Source organism: Alligator mississippiensis, chromosome 12 (assembly GCF_030867095.1).
Source record: "Alligator mississippiensis isolate rAllMis1 chromosome 12, rAllMis1, whole genome shotgun sequence".
In the NCBI taxonomy this organism is placed as follows: Eukaryota; Metazoa; Chordata; order Crocodylia; family Alligatoridae; genus Alligator; species Alligator mississippiensis.
The window spans coordinates 56,217,174-56,229,472 of NC_081835.1; positions in this window are offsets into that span (position 1 = coordinate 56,217,174).

Sequence of the window (12,299 nt, forward strand, 5' to 3'; positions counted from 1 at the left end):
CAGTTGATGTGACAAGGCTCTAATTATCATGCAACTGCCATTAAAGTATCTCTTATGCACACTGCATAAGAAGTGGTGCAATGCAACGAATGAATGAGATCACAATGAGCACAGAAGTCATTCGCGCTGGCTCAGTGGGTCGGATCCTTTGCTACAATAGGCAGGATCAAATCTAATGGGTTAGGACTTGTGCTTTTTTTTCCCCCTCCTATGAATTTCTCCCAGTCTGGTACCTTGCAACTAATTATTATGGTTCGTGATTATTATTCTGTTGGATAAATCAACACTAAGCCTGATTCTCAAAAGGGTCACATCAGGGTGCTTGGTTGTATCTTTCTGATCTTGGGACCCCTGGCCCTGACATAGGCCAGAGTTGTTCAGCTATAGCTTAACATTTTATATGGCCCAATTTCTGCAGTGAATGGATCTTCAGAGTGTTTTATGTACATTTTATTATAACACTTCTATATTCTATAAATATTCTCAAGTTATAGGTAGGGTACTGGGGCACCAAGAGATAAAGTAACTTGCCCAGAGCCACACAGGAGCTTTTTAGTGGAGCAGGAAGACAAACTACCTGGCCATGTCTACACATGCACTTAACTGCAGAGTAGACTAATTAGTTGGGGAGTAAAGCTTCACTCTCTACATGTGCAATGGTATCAGACCACAGTAAACTAACATCACAGTAAAATAGTACTGTCAGCGATTACTATCTTATGCTAGGGTTATTTACTGTGATTAAATACACATGTAGATGCTGATCACCGGCATAAATTGCACCCAGTCAACCCAGCCAGCCGGCGGCCAGACTCCTGCCTGCTGCCTAGCCACACAGCTCTGCACTTTCAGCAGCCCGGTGCCCCAGCTAGTCCCTCTAACATCCACCACCGCCACCTGCAGCCCGGGCTGACGGGCCCTGGCATAAACCTCTCTGTCCTGGCTCAAATTGCTGTTGTTCCGAGCGCACGTGTAAACATTGCTCCTGGGAGTAGTTTATTCTGCCTCAAACTGCTCCGGAGTTTATTGCTTCAAATTAATTGCATGTGTAGCTGCACCCCCACATCCTATATTATGACCCTAATTGCTTAAGCATCCCTCCCTAAAGCCACCCAAGAATCAAACATAACAGATCTCTACTCCAGCACACTCCCATAATGCCTCTAGCTGGCCCACATGGCAAAGATAGAATGGAGGGAACTGGCAATTTCAACTACTATGCAGGGACTTTGGTCTGATAAATGAAACTCAGGCCATATAAATAACTCTGACACTCCAGTCCAATATATTTATGGTGGAGCACCATTCTTGTGCGATCTCACTGCTAGGAAATACTTTTCTCCCAAATATTTAACTTTTTTTTTTTCAAAATGGTATTCATAAAAACATTACTCAATCTTGGGGAAAAAATAACAGACTGAGATTTTCGGGGTCGGAGGATGGAAAGAAACATTAAAATGGTTAAAGAGTTGCTCTAACCTTCAGTGGAAATTCTGTTTAATCACCATTGGTTGGGGTGGGGGGTCCCTTCCATGTCCTTAAGGACTAGTCCATTTTCTTTCCTTTGGTCCATGACAGTGCTTCCCAAACTTTTTCTCAGCGTGACCCCATTTATGACCTCTTTTCCTCAGCATGATCCCATATCCTCAATATCACCCCTGACTCCCAACCTGCACCCTCCCCCACAACCGTAGGTACCCCTCACTACCCACCCATAGCCCCCCAGGTGTCCCACAGCTAGGATCCACAGGCCCCTGCCTCCCTCCCAGCAGCACCCAAGCCTTGGCTGCCACCTGCAGCTGGAGTGCAGAGCCCAACTACCCCCTCCACCCACCACCCCGTACCCTCCCCCATGGGCAGCACTGTCAGAGCACTCCCCATCTGGGAGAAAGGATGACTACTGCAAGCCTGCGGCTCCCCACCTTGCTGCCCTCCCCCTGGGGGCTGCATGGCTCAGTGGGCAGGACCCAGGGAGGGAGGGAGCACCACACCACAATGTCTGCCAAGCTTAGGTGCCCTCTGCTCACCCAGCAGTAGCGTGGACACAACTCCGTGCCGCAGTCATAGCTGCTGCTGCGCCTCACCTTGGCAGCCATGGTGGTGCAGCACTCCCTCCCACAATAAGTCCCACCGTCTGGGCTGCAGAGGCAGCTCCTGTCCAAAGCTGGTTTGGCCCAGCTGCATCCCCGCACTCCACTGTGGGCACAGAAATCTCAGGGGGCACATTTATTGCGACCTCATCCGCTGATGTTGTGACCCCATTTGGGGTTGCGACCCACAATTAGGGAACCATTGATCTATGGCATCTTCTTTTTCCCTCTTTCCCTTAGAAATCAAGGGATCCTGGATGAAATTGCTGTGCTGGGAGCCAACCCATCAAAGCTCTGGTTGAAAGGTTACCACTACCAGGCAGAGCCTGTCTTAAAAAAGCTGTTAAGCATGTTCTCAATTTTAGGCATATGAGTCATCTCACCGATTTCAGTGGAACTGCCCCATTACTTAAACTTAAGCTTCTTTTCCTCTTTCTTCTATGTGCCTAAAAACCCATGGTCCTGTGCTGGGAGTCCCTGCTTGCAGACTGATCGAGGTGTGCAGCAGAAGGGATGCAGCCTCATTAGAAGACTGACACCACTAGGAGGGCTGTTAAAGAACTAAAACAATAAAGCCTCTTCCACATTGAAGTTTTCCTAGATTAGCCTTCTGTACTTGTCCTTAGTTGGGACTTGGCAGGATAATAGGAGTATCTTCTGGCTTCTCTGTGACTCTCCCATATTCTCTCTTTATTTGCCTCTCTCTCTTTCTCTCTCCCTCTCTCTTCTTGGCCTAAGGAAGTTGCTGACTTTAGCAATAAACCAGGGATTTAATATCATCCTACAAGGTGCTACAACAAACTGCCCTTGGTTCCATCGATTCAACAGGCCTGAAATATAGGAAGACATTTGAGGGGGAAGAAAATGAGATGAATTTTGCAGATATAAATTCTGTATTATTGAATTTCTCCTAACACATTTCAATGCCATATTGTACCACTTCACCATCTCCCCTTATGTGGTACAGGATCTCCATTAGCTATGCGACAAGTTCTTGTAGGTGATGCATTTAGAATAGGCTGAGGTGCTTCATCTCAACAATATCCCTGATTTTACAATGTTTGACACATCCACTGTTCTGCGTCTCAAATAAAGACACATGAACCTGACTGGCGAAGCCTGCCTGTAAGCAAGTGACAGAAAGATAACGGTGGTGAAAATGAACCCGTATGAATTAATTTTTTTTCAGGTGTGAGTACAGTGTACACACAAAGGTAGCTGTGACTATAAAGAGCACAGCAGGCATTCAGTGTTTCAGAGCTTTCCTAGCAAGAGCAGTTGCCAAAAAAAAAGGAAAATTACATTGCAAATCCATAAGTATCCATCTCATTTTTGGCAAAGTTTGACAGCAGGGGAAAAAACAAACCCCGTGCTGATTCTCTGATTGGATAATGAGTTAATTAATTAACTCATCATGTGCTGCTTCCGAATGAAGATTTGGTTTATTGCACCATATCCCTGCAACCATCAAACTGCTTTTGAAAGGAGGAATGCCTGGCTTAAGGGATGTGTTCTCAGAGACTTTCAATCTGGTTCTTTTCAGGTATGATATCATTTTGTAAAAGGTGGGAAAATGTCTCTAGACCATTCTCATTTCCCTTAAAAATCAATACTGAAGGTGTAAGGAGGAAAACAGAGCAGTGCATTTCATCCCATTTAGATAAAACTATTGTTGACCTTCAAAACCCATTAGTTTTAGATGAGTCAAAGGCTTAAAATATTCAAAGATTCAAAGGAGGCATGAGGATGGTGCATGAATATATTGTAGAGGACAATGGGAGAAGCAACAAATGACATTTGCATCTTATTATATATGGTTTGCACACAAATCTATTTACTAGCTCATTGGCTTTAACAACAAGGTCACTTGGCAAATGTCCAGACACTGGACACAAACAGAAACAGCCAAAATAAAATGCTGTTCAATATTATCCCTCTAACACTAAATCCAGTGGTCAGTTAGCAAACTGTCCGGACCATCCCCACCCTGTTCGATACATTGGCCATTTTCAGTTCTAACTTCAGATGGAAAAGGCATCTCTCTCAAAGCCAAAGGCTTTATCCCTTGTACCTTGGAGTTGGGAGGAGGGAGAGACGTTTCCCCGGGTTGCTCAAGCAAAGGAGCTTGTAGATAGTGCGAATTGGTCTGAACAGGATGAAGTTTGTGTGAAATCAATAAAAAAAAGTTCAGATTTACTTGAAAGGGGGAAGGGGTCACTGCTGATAACTCTCACAGTTCTTTTTATTTATTATTAATACCTGCTTGCTGGAACTTCCACAACAAATAAAGGAATGTGAGGGAAAGCAAAGCAATCTCTCTCTATCCTCTGCCTCCAAATATCTACCCAACTGTCTTCTTCATCTTCAATTCTGTCTCTCTGTCTATTGTTGTGTCTGTTGAGATTTGTCCGTAAGAAACTGCGTGCATTCAAGAAGCTGAAAAACACAATGTACTGCGTGAACCCTACTTACAGAATTGCCGACTTCCTGTCTCTGGGCCCCAGCTAATCAAACTACCTGAAATTGTCCATGAAATATTTCCTAAACTATCAGGACCCCACCCTGCAGGACTTGTTCTGTTGCAGTCAGGATGCAGTTTGGCCATTCTGGCCTGATTCTCAATTGGTTTAAATTGGCAAAGCTCCACTGGCTTTAATAGACCTTTATCAGTTGAAAAGGGCCAAAGATCTGTATCTGGCTTGTCTGTCTACTGTTATGTTTCAGATATAGCATTAGTCTGAAGTTCTTTAAAAACTATTAATGCCCTCAGGCATAAGGCAGCTAAATAGATGAAGTTCTTAATATTTTAATATTATAAACCTTAATATGGAAAGGGCACTTATGTCTACAAGCAGTCATAGGTTGTTGCGAGAAGTGTGGTGGGGGAGGGTCTCCCTCTCCCTAATTTTGGCCAAAAAGAAAATACCATCAGGATAGTGTTGCTGCGAATTTTCCCCTCTCTTTGATTTGACATGTAGCTGATAACAATTAATATCTTAGTTTCAAAATGTGGAAGTATCTGTAAAAGCCAGGGAATACATAATGAGGAGTGTTTTCCTTCTGCAGGAGGGATGCTGGCGGGGGCTTCTATTTTCTTAAAATTAGTCCTTCAAGCAATTTGTGTTTCTTTCCTCTGATTTTCCCTGAATTGTTCACATCTTTTTATTGCCATACTAAGATGACCTGCCTTGCACCATGTGAGGAAAACCTGGTCCGGGGTCCATGTATAATAGGATTAGCTATTTAGAACTGTTTCAATTTATGTCCCTCTGAGACGCTGAAGATAGCCACCTGGCTGGACCTTGTTGCCATGCAAATGCACACATACCACATCCTCTGAGCATCAAAGGCCCAATCCAAAGCCTATTGAAGACAATGGGAAAAAATTCCCTTGATTTTCATTAGGCTCTAGATCAGGCCTTGACTGGCATTTAAAATTATCAGCATATTGCTGAGAGGCTGTTTAGCTGCACAGAAGAGACAAAATGTGATATCAGATGCCATTTGCCTCTTGAAAATGTAGAGAGCTTCCTCTCTTTGAAATGTAATCTGCCCATAATATGATTTCAACATTAATGTCTATTATTTAGTACTTACTTTTAACTTAAGTTTTCAGCAGCAATTTTTTTAAACTATTCAGTTTTAATCTCATGGAAAGTTTAAAGCAATTTTTTATTAGTGCATAACTCTAAAATACCATTTTGGAATGAAGAATTATCTCTCAAGCACTTACAAGATAGGCTTTACTTTACTCTTAGTTAATCTGACAGTGGTTTTATTAATAATCAGGATTTTTTTGTATTGCTATTATGCAATTTTTCTATTAATGTAGTTTATATCTCTAGCATCACCACCATTATAAAGATGACTGTGAAATATCTTTCAGATGTACTATTCAGGGACAACGTAGATGAATATTGCTTATAAATCATGAGTGTTTTTTCTTAATAAATAACAAAGTATTGAAAACTAATTTAAGGAAATGTTTTCATGAATGATGATTACATTCTTCCAACCTTAATCACAGCAAGGAACCTCTTACCCATAAGTAGTTCCAATATTTGAAATGTGGCCTTGAGATAGATAGATAGTATTCAGTGTACAATAATTATCCTTAACCATCTGAGGTTAGATTGCAAGTTGGCCTACATAATTTCAAAGGGAGTTCAATCCCCACCATATCCTTTACATTTTTAGGTGGGTTTCTCAGACCTTTGGGTGAAGTACACCTATAGCTGTCTTCATTTTATCTGCTTACTCTTCCAAGCACACATTGTAAGGTGAGTGGGCATAGGCACTGACTTTGGTTTTTGCTGGTGGGTGCTTTTTTTCTTTTGCATTCCTGAGCCAAGCCCCGCGCATGCCGAGAAGTGGCAGTGCATTACTTCAACCCAGCTTGCCCGATGAGGTATAAAGATCAGGTGCTTTAGTGGGACTTTTTTTGCTGCTTTTACCTATTAGCTGATTGAATCAGTATTAGCTAAAAATGTCAAAAAAACCCACTGTGTAGCATCCAATCATTACAGACCCTGCAGAGCTGGGTTCAAGCAACGTGCTCCTTTTTTTGTTAAAATGCATTTGCAAGCAGCCACAGAAATCTAACATGTAAAACCAAAATGGCCACGGCTCATGGCTGCATGCTGAGCACGTGCTAATTTTTTTCGATGGGTGCTTGAGCCCCAGAGCACCCGCAGAGTTGACGCCTATGTGAGCGGGGATTTGGGTGGGAAAGGTGGGGAATGGACAGAAAATCAACAGCACCTTGATTCAACCCTTCTGCTCAGTGGCCAGAGTTAAGTGAGCTAGTGTTAGCTGGACTGAGGAGTAGTGATTTTCTGTTGATACAAATGACTCTGAGGTCTAGTCTGCAGTGCTACTGGACAACTTTGAGTATCCACACCCAGAGCTCCTCTGTAGCAACACAGCCCTTCACTTTGGAACTAGTTTAACTCACTGCTTTGCTAGCATGACACTGGCATAATACAGGCCAAATATTTGGATCAGCTGCACCCACACCAGATTCTAAAGAGAGGGAACAAGCTAAGAAAGAAAAAATAGGGGGAAAGGAGAACGAAGAAGAAAAAAATATAGCCATGCAGAAATCTCATCCAAAATCTCAGTACTATTTCCCCCAATGTATATTTGCACATTTCTATCCAGACTGATATCTACTAGGCCTGTGTGAAGTGCTAGTATTTGCTTCGGATTTGGCTGACTTGGAGGACAGTGACTCTATTTGGTGATTCAAAACACTGTCCTGAATCTATTCGGCCAAATCTGATTCAGAGATTCGGCTGCTGCTGAATCTCCGAATCACACAGGCCCCATCCCCGCCCCGCTCTCAATGGCTGCCCTGCCCGCCCCAGCTCCTGGCTCTTTAAAAAAAACAAACAAACCCTGAACTCACCAGCTCCTGCCCGGTGGGGGGGTGTGATCCCCGCTGCCCCCCCACTGCCCCGCACTGCATGGGGGGCTCTTCCACAAGCCCTGAAGCCAGTGCAGCAGCTGGTGAGTGCAGTTTTGCTTTGTTTCGTTTTAAGAGGGCCTAGAAGTAGGGAGGGCAGGGCAGCCATGGTGGGGCTGGGGGAAACGGGTGGGGGTCAGGGGAGCTGGGGGAGCAGGCAGGGAGGGATGAGGCCTGGCAGAGGTCTCCCCATGGTCCCCTCCCCCAGCCCCCTCTCCCCTGCCCCCTACTTACCAGCATGGAGTCCGGATCCAGCTCCCTGCTGCAGCCAGCAGGGACTGCCCGAATCATTGAAGCTCTCTGAATCTTTTCCAAATTGATTCGAAGAACTTTGAATCGATTTGCACCTTTAATTGGTCCCCTGATTTGATTCAGATTTGGAGATTCAGCCATCAAATCAGGCCGAATCTCCTCCGAATTGAATCAGCACCCAAAGTTTCGCACTTCCCTACTATATCACCTTTTCCCTATTTTGTTATTATTGCTTTCCAACTATCTGCCTTCCATTACGTATCTGTATTTCAGCTGATTTCCCCCAAGATGTACTGTTTGGCCCTGAGTCTCTCTCCACTTCAATCCAGGGCTAAATGTTAAATGCATGATCCCACTGAATTCAACTGAATCATGCATGAGCTCAAGGTTATGCATGTGTTCAAGTGCTTTTCTGAATTGAGTTCTTTCACCAGCTTTATACTGAAATAACGTCACTCAATTCACTAGAATACACCTGATTTAGAATGAAGTAAACAAGAGAGAAAGCATCCCCCCAACATCTAGATGAATTTCATTGTGCTTTATGTTGTCCTATAATTCCTCAAGTACCTTTGTATTATTTTGCTGTTCTAAGTATTTTACAAGACCTCCCATTTCTTGACAATGTGCAAAGTTAATTAAGACATTATTTACTCCTTCCTCCAGATCATTAATGGAGCTGTTGAATAAAATTGGTCCTGCCACTGATCCCTTTGGAACTGCACTGGACATTTCCTTCAATGTGATACACTGCCATTTATCTTCACCCTGAGTTTATGATCTTTCTGGCTGTTTTCCATTCGTGTCTATACCAATTATGCTTCAAAGAACTATCTCATGAGGTGTGGTATCAGATGCTTTGCTAAAGTCTTGATAAATTATAGCCCTGACCTATTAATTTTACATTTCTATCCGAACAATAGCTAGCCATAATGCATTCATACTATGTACCATTCCTGTATCTTTTAGGTACTTACAGAGTTGATCTTAAAATATGTATTATTTTACTACTATTATTTGTGTTACATTATCATCTAGAAGCCACAACTGAAATCAGGGTGCCATTTATGTTAGCTGCTGCATGAACTCACAGGGAAAGGTCATCCCCAAAGTGTCCCATCTTAATAGATATGACCAAAGACTGAAAGAGAAGGATACCAAGTGCACCTTCAAAAGCACCTAGATACCTAATTCCCATTTATTTTCACCCCCAGTAGAGGCCCATCTGCTTCTTGTGGTACCCAGACTCCTTTAAAATAGCTGGCCTGGCATGACTTCACCAAGATCACAGTCAAGGTCAAGAGGAGAACCCTGGCTTCCTGTCCATTCCTAGTAATGGACATTACATACACCAGATAGCAATTGCCAGGTCCTCTTATTTTTCCTTTTCAAAATTAGGATTGAATATGAGACCAGATTCTAATCTCATTTACAGCCATTCAAATCAATAGTGACTCCACTGAAAGCAATCAGACTCAGTCATTTTCCGCACAACTCTCAGGAGTCTCCAATTCTCCATGAATTTTCAGAAATCATTACTGGGTTTTGAAGAGTTCATAAACCAGTTCCTTTAAGGCACTGGGTTACATGTCATTTGGGCCTGCTCATCTGTATGGATAGTGGAAAACTTTTGTATATCTATCTCTTCAGACATCCGTTTCCCAAGGTCTAGGGACATTAAATTACATTAAATGGAAAGACTGTTATAGACTGCAGTGGGTGTTGATTATTAAAATAAAATGCTGACCACATGCAAATCTATGCAGCTGAAAGTTTTCCAAATCACGTATGTATTTGAAACCAACATCTGGATTTTAGAAGGATGCAGTGAGTTCTGTTGGGCATTTTAATGTCAAGATAGGTACAGGAAATTATAAATAGCTCTAGCTAGCACTCCAATAAACTGACATAAAGATTTATTGGCTCCAAATAGCATAAGGTTCTTTTCTACCTTTGAAAACAAAGAAAATCAGAGAAATAACTTCTTGGTCTAATCCTCATGACTAAAAGCCCCAGTGAACGGTATAAGAAGTATGTGCATTAAAATAAATGGGAAATGGTTTCTGAAAGTTTGACTTGTTAAATGCTAAATATGGTGGCTGGCAAAATGCAGTTCCATTGTATTCAATGTGAGCATCATTTTATCTCCCTTATCAATAACAGTGCTGACAAGGTCTCTACTGCTTCTAATTGTTTGCCCCACTTTCTGTATTATTCTGCTTATGAAACATCCTTTAAAAAAAAATGTTTAAAAAGGGAGTTCTGTAGCTCAGCCGTCTTGACTGTATCTTTGGCATTGTGTCTTCCATCCCTTTCCTAGTTTATTAACAGGCCTGTGCTGTTTCTATTCCTGCTCCCCCACTACACTCAATGTAGCCTGCATTTTTAAAGTCCTTTCTTGCTCCCCTTAACCTCATGGGCTATCATTAATTCATTCTGCTCTTTTGCTGCCTTTATCTCTTTCCTACATGTCTTAAACAACTTAAGTTACTTTCCTTTGTGTTCTCCCTTCCCCTGTCTCTCACATTTATAGTGAAGGGCTGTTCTTCTACCTTTCAGGTATCCAAGCAATGAAGCTACATTAACCACTTCTCATTCCTGGCACACAGAAGATTTTGGTGAACTTCAGCCTCCTATCCCATACTTGCGGTGTACTCTAAATATCCCAGTTTGCTTCTGCAGCAATGTAATTTGAGGCACCCTAACATTTTAGCATGCTCACCAGACTTTCCACTTCGGTTCCCCCTCACACACAGGTAAATTTACTTTCTTGAAATTCAACATTATTATTTTTTTTTGGAATCTTGGTTCCCTATAATCCTGCCTCCCAAACCTCTGGGTACCCTGGATTGTGTTCTCAAAAGGCATCCAAAAATAAATGGGCCTATATCTTACCCCTAGTCAAATCATACAAACCGGCAACAACAGAAATATTTAAAAAACTGATATCCTCACATACCTCCCATGCCACCTGAATGTATCTCCACCTCATCACCAGTCTCATTCCTGGCAAGGAGAAAGAAAAGCCCTGTTTTCCTCTGTGAACCAATTCCTTACTATAGCAATTCACAGAGCATGTGAGTACTGGCAACTATTATTCTCATATTTTTGTAAGAAGCATCTACAGGAGGACTTCTTGGCATTGCCACTGCTACTGGAATGGGAAGGTAAGGCTAGGGGAAGAGGCTGCAGACACGCAGCCTCTCTCACTGGCTCAGCTCCAAAATGGAGCTCAATCCTCTACCCTCCCAGTCTGTCTGTTAGGTCGGGGTGAGGGGTGGGGAGAGGAATCAGTCTAACTCATCGCACTTTCTGTGAAGTGCCATGAGTTACACCAGGGAACTACATATCTGAAGCAAATACTTATTCTAAAGAAAAGAGTTGGCTATAGAAATACTTTATGTCCAGTCAGAGCAGTCAGGACCCGGGCCTATTATCCAACAGTTCTACAGTTAATGACCTGACCTGCTTTATAAAGAAGGACCTAGTCATCTCTTCTTGGGTTTGAAACACACTGCCAGTGAATTTCTACCTGCATGGCTCTGTATTAAAACACAAGGTTTACTCTGCTTATCCGTGCCCTCAGTGCAGAACAGTTTCATTCCAGAAAGAGTCCAATGAATGTACACAGAACAGGCTACCTGAAGCTCTCAGGCAAATACAATTGAAAAGGGATCAGATTTGAACAATGCAGTAAAAGTAGCATTTGAGAAAAGCCATCTGAATTCTGTCCGCCTGTTTTGTTCAGTCGTGTACTATACACTTTCAAGAACACAGGCCCGCAATCCAAGTAAGTAAGTGGTGTCCGTGCATGAACTGTAATTTCTTTCTTTCTTCTCCCACTGTGTTGGTCACTATTTGCTATTTGTCATTCTCCCATCTAGGAAAGTTGTGGTCATTCAATCAAGCAGCCAAACCCTGACCACGTGACACAGGTGACTAGTTGTATGAATACTAAATAGGAAGGAGTAAAAATGAATGCACCAAAGGCTAAAATGTATTTACTTGATACCAGCATGTTTATGGAGAAGAGATAAGTTCATGAAATACAAGTTGTTTCCGAATTAGTCATAGATAAAAGAACTAAATTATGGCCAACTCTGCTGTGGATCACATCTGTTCATTGTTCAACTGCAGTTTAAAAAACCATCAAGAAGTTAGGATGCAAAAGAAATTGGACAGAGAAGCGATTATAATGCCATGATTTAAAACAATGGGGCAGCCTTGGATGCAATACTCTGTGTATTATTGGTCATGGTATCTTGGAAAAGATACTGTGGAATTAAGAGGTGTTCAGAGACTAGGCCTGAGATTAATTAGAAAGCTAGAAAAACCGCCATAGAAGAGAAACTGAAAGGACTGGAATTGCTTACAAATAAACGGGAACACGGTAAAATTATAGGAGTGGTTTAGAAGAGACAAACAAAGAGCTCTGTGCCCCCTGACTCCTAACAGGAAAAAAAGAGACACCCAATGAAATTAGAAGGCATTAA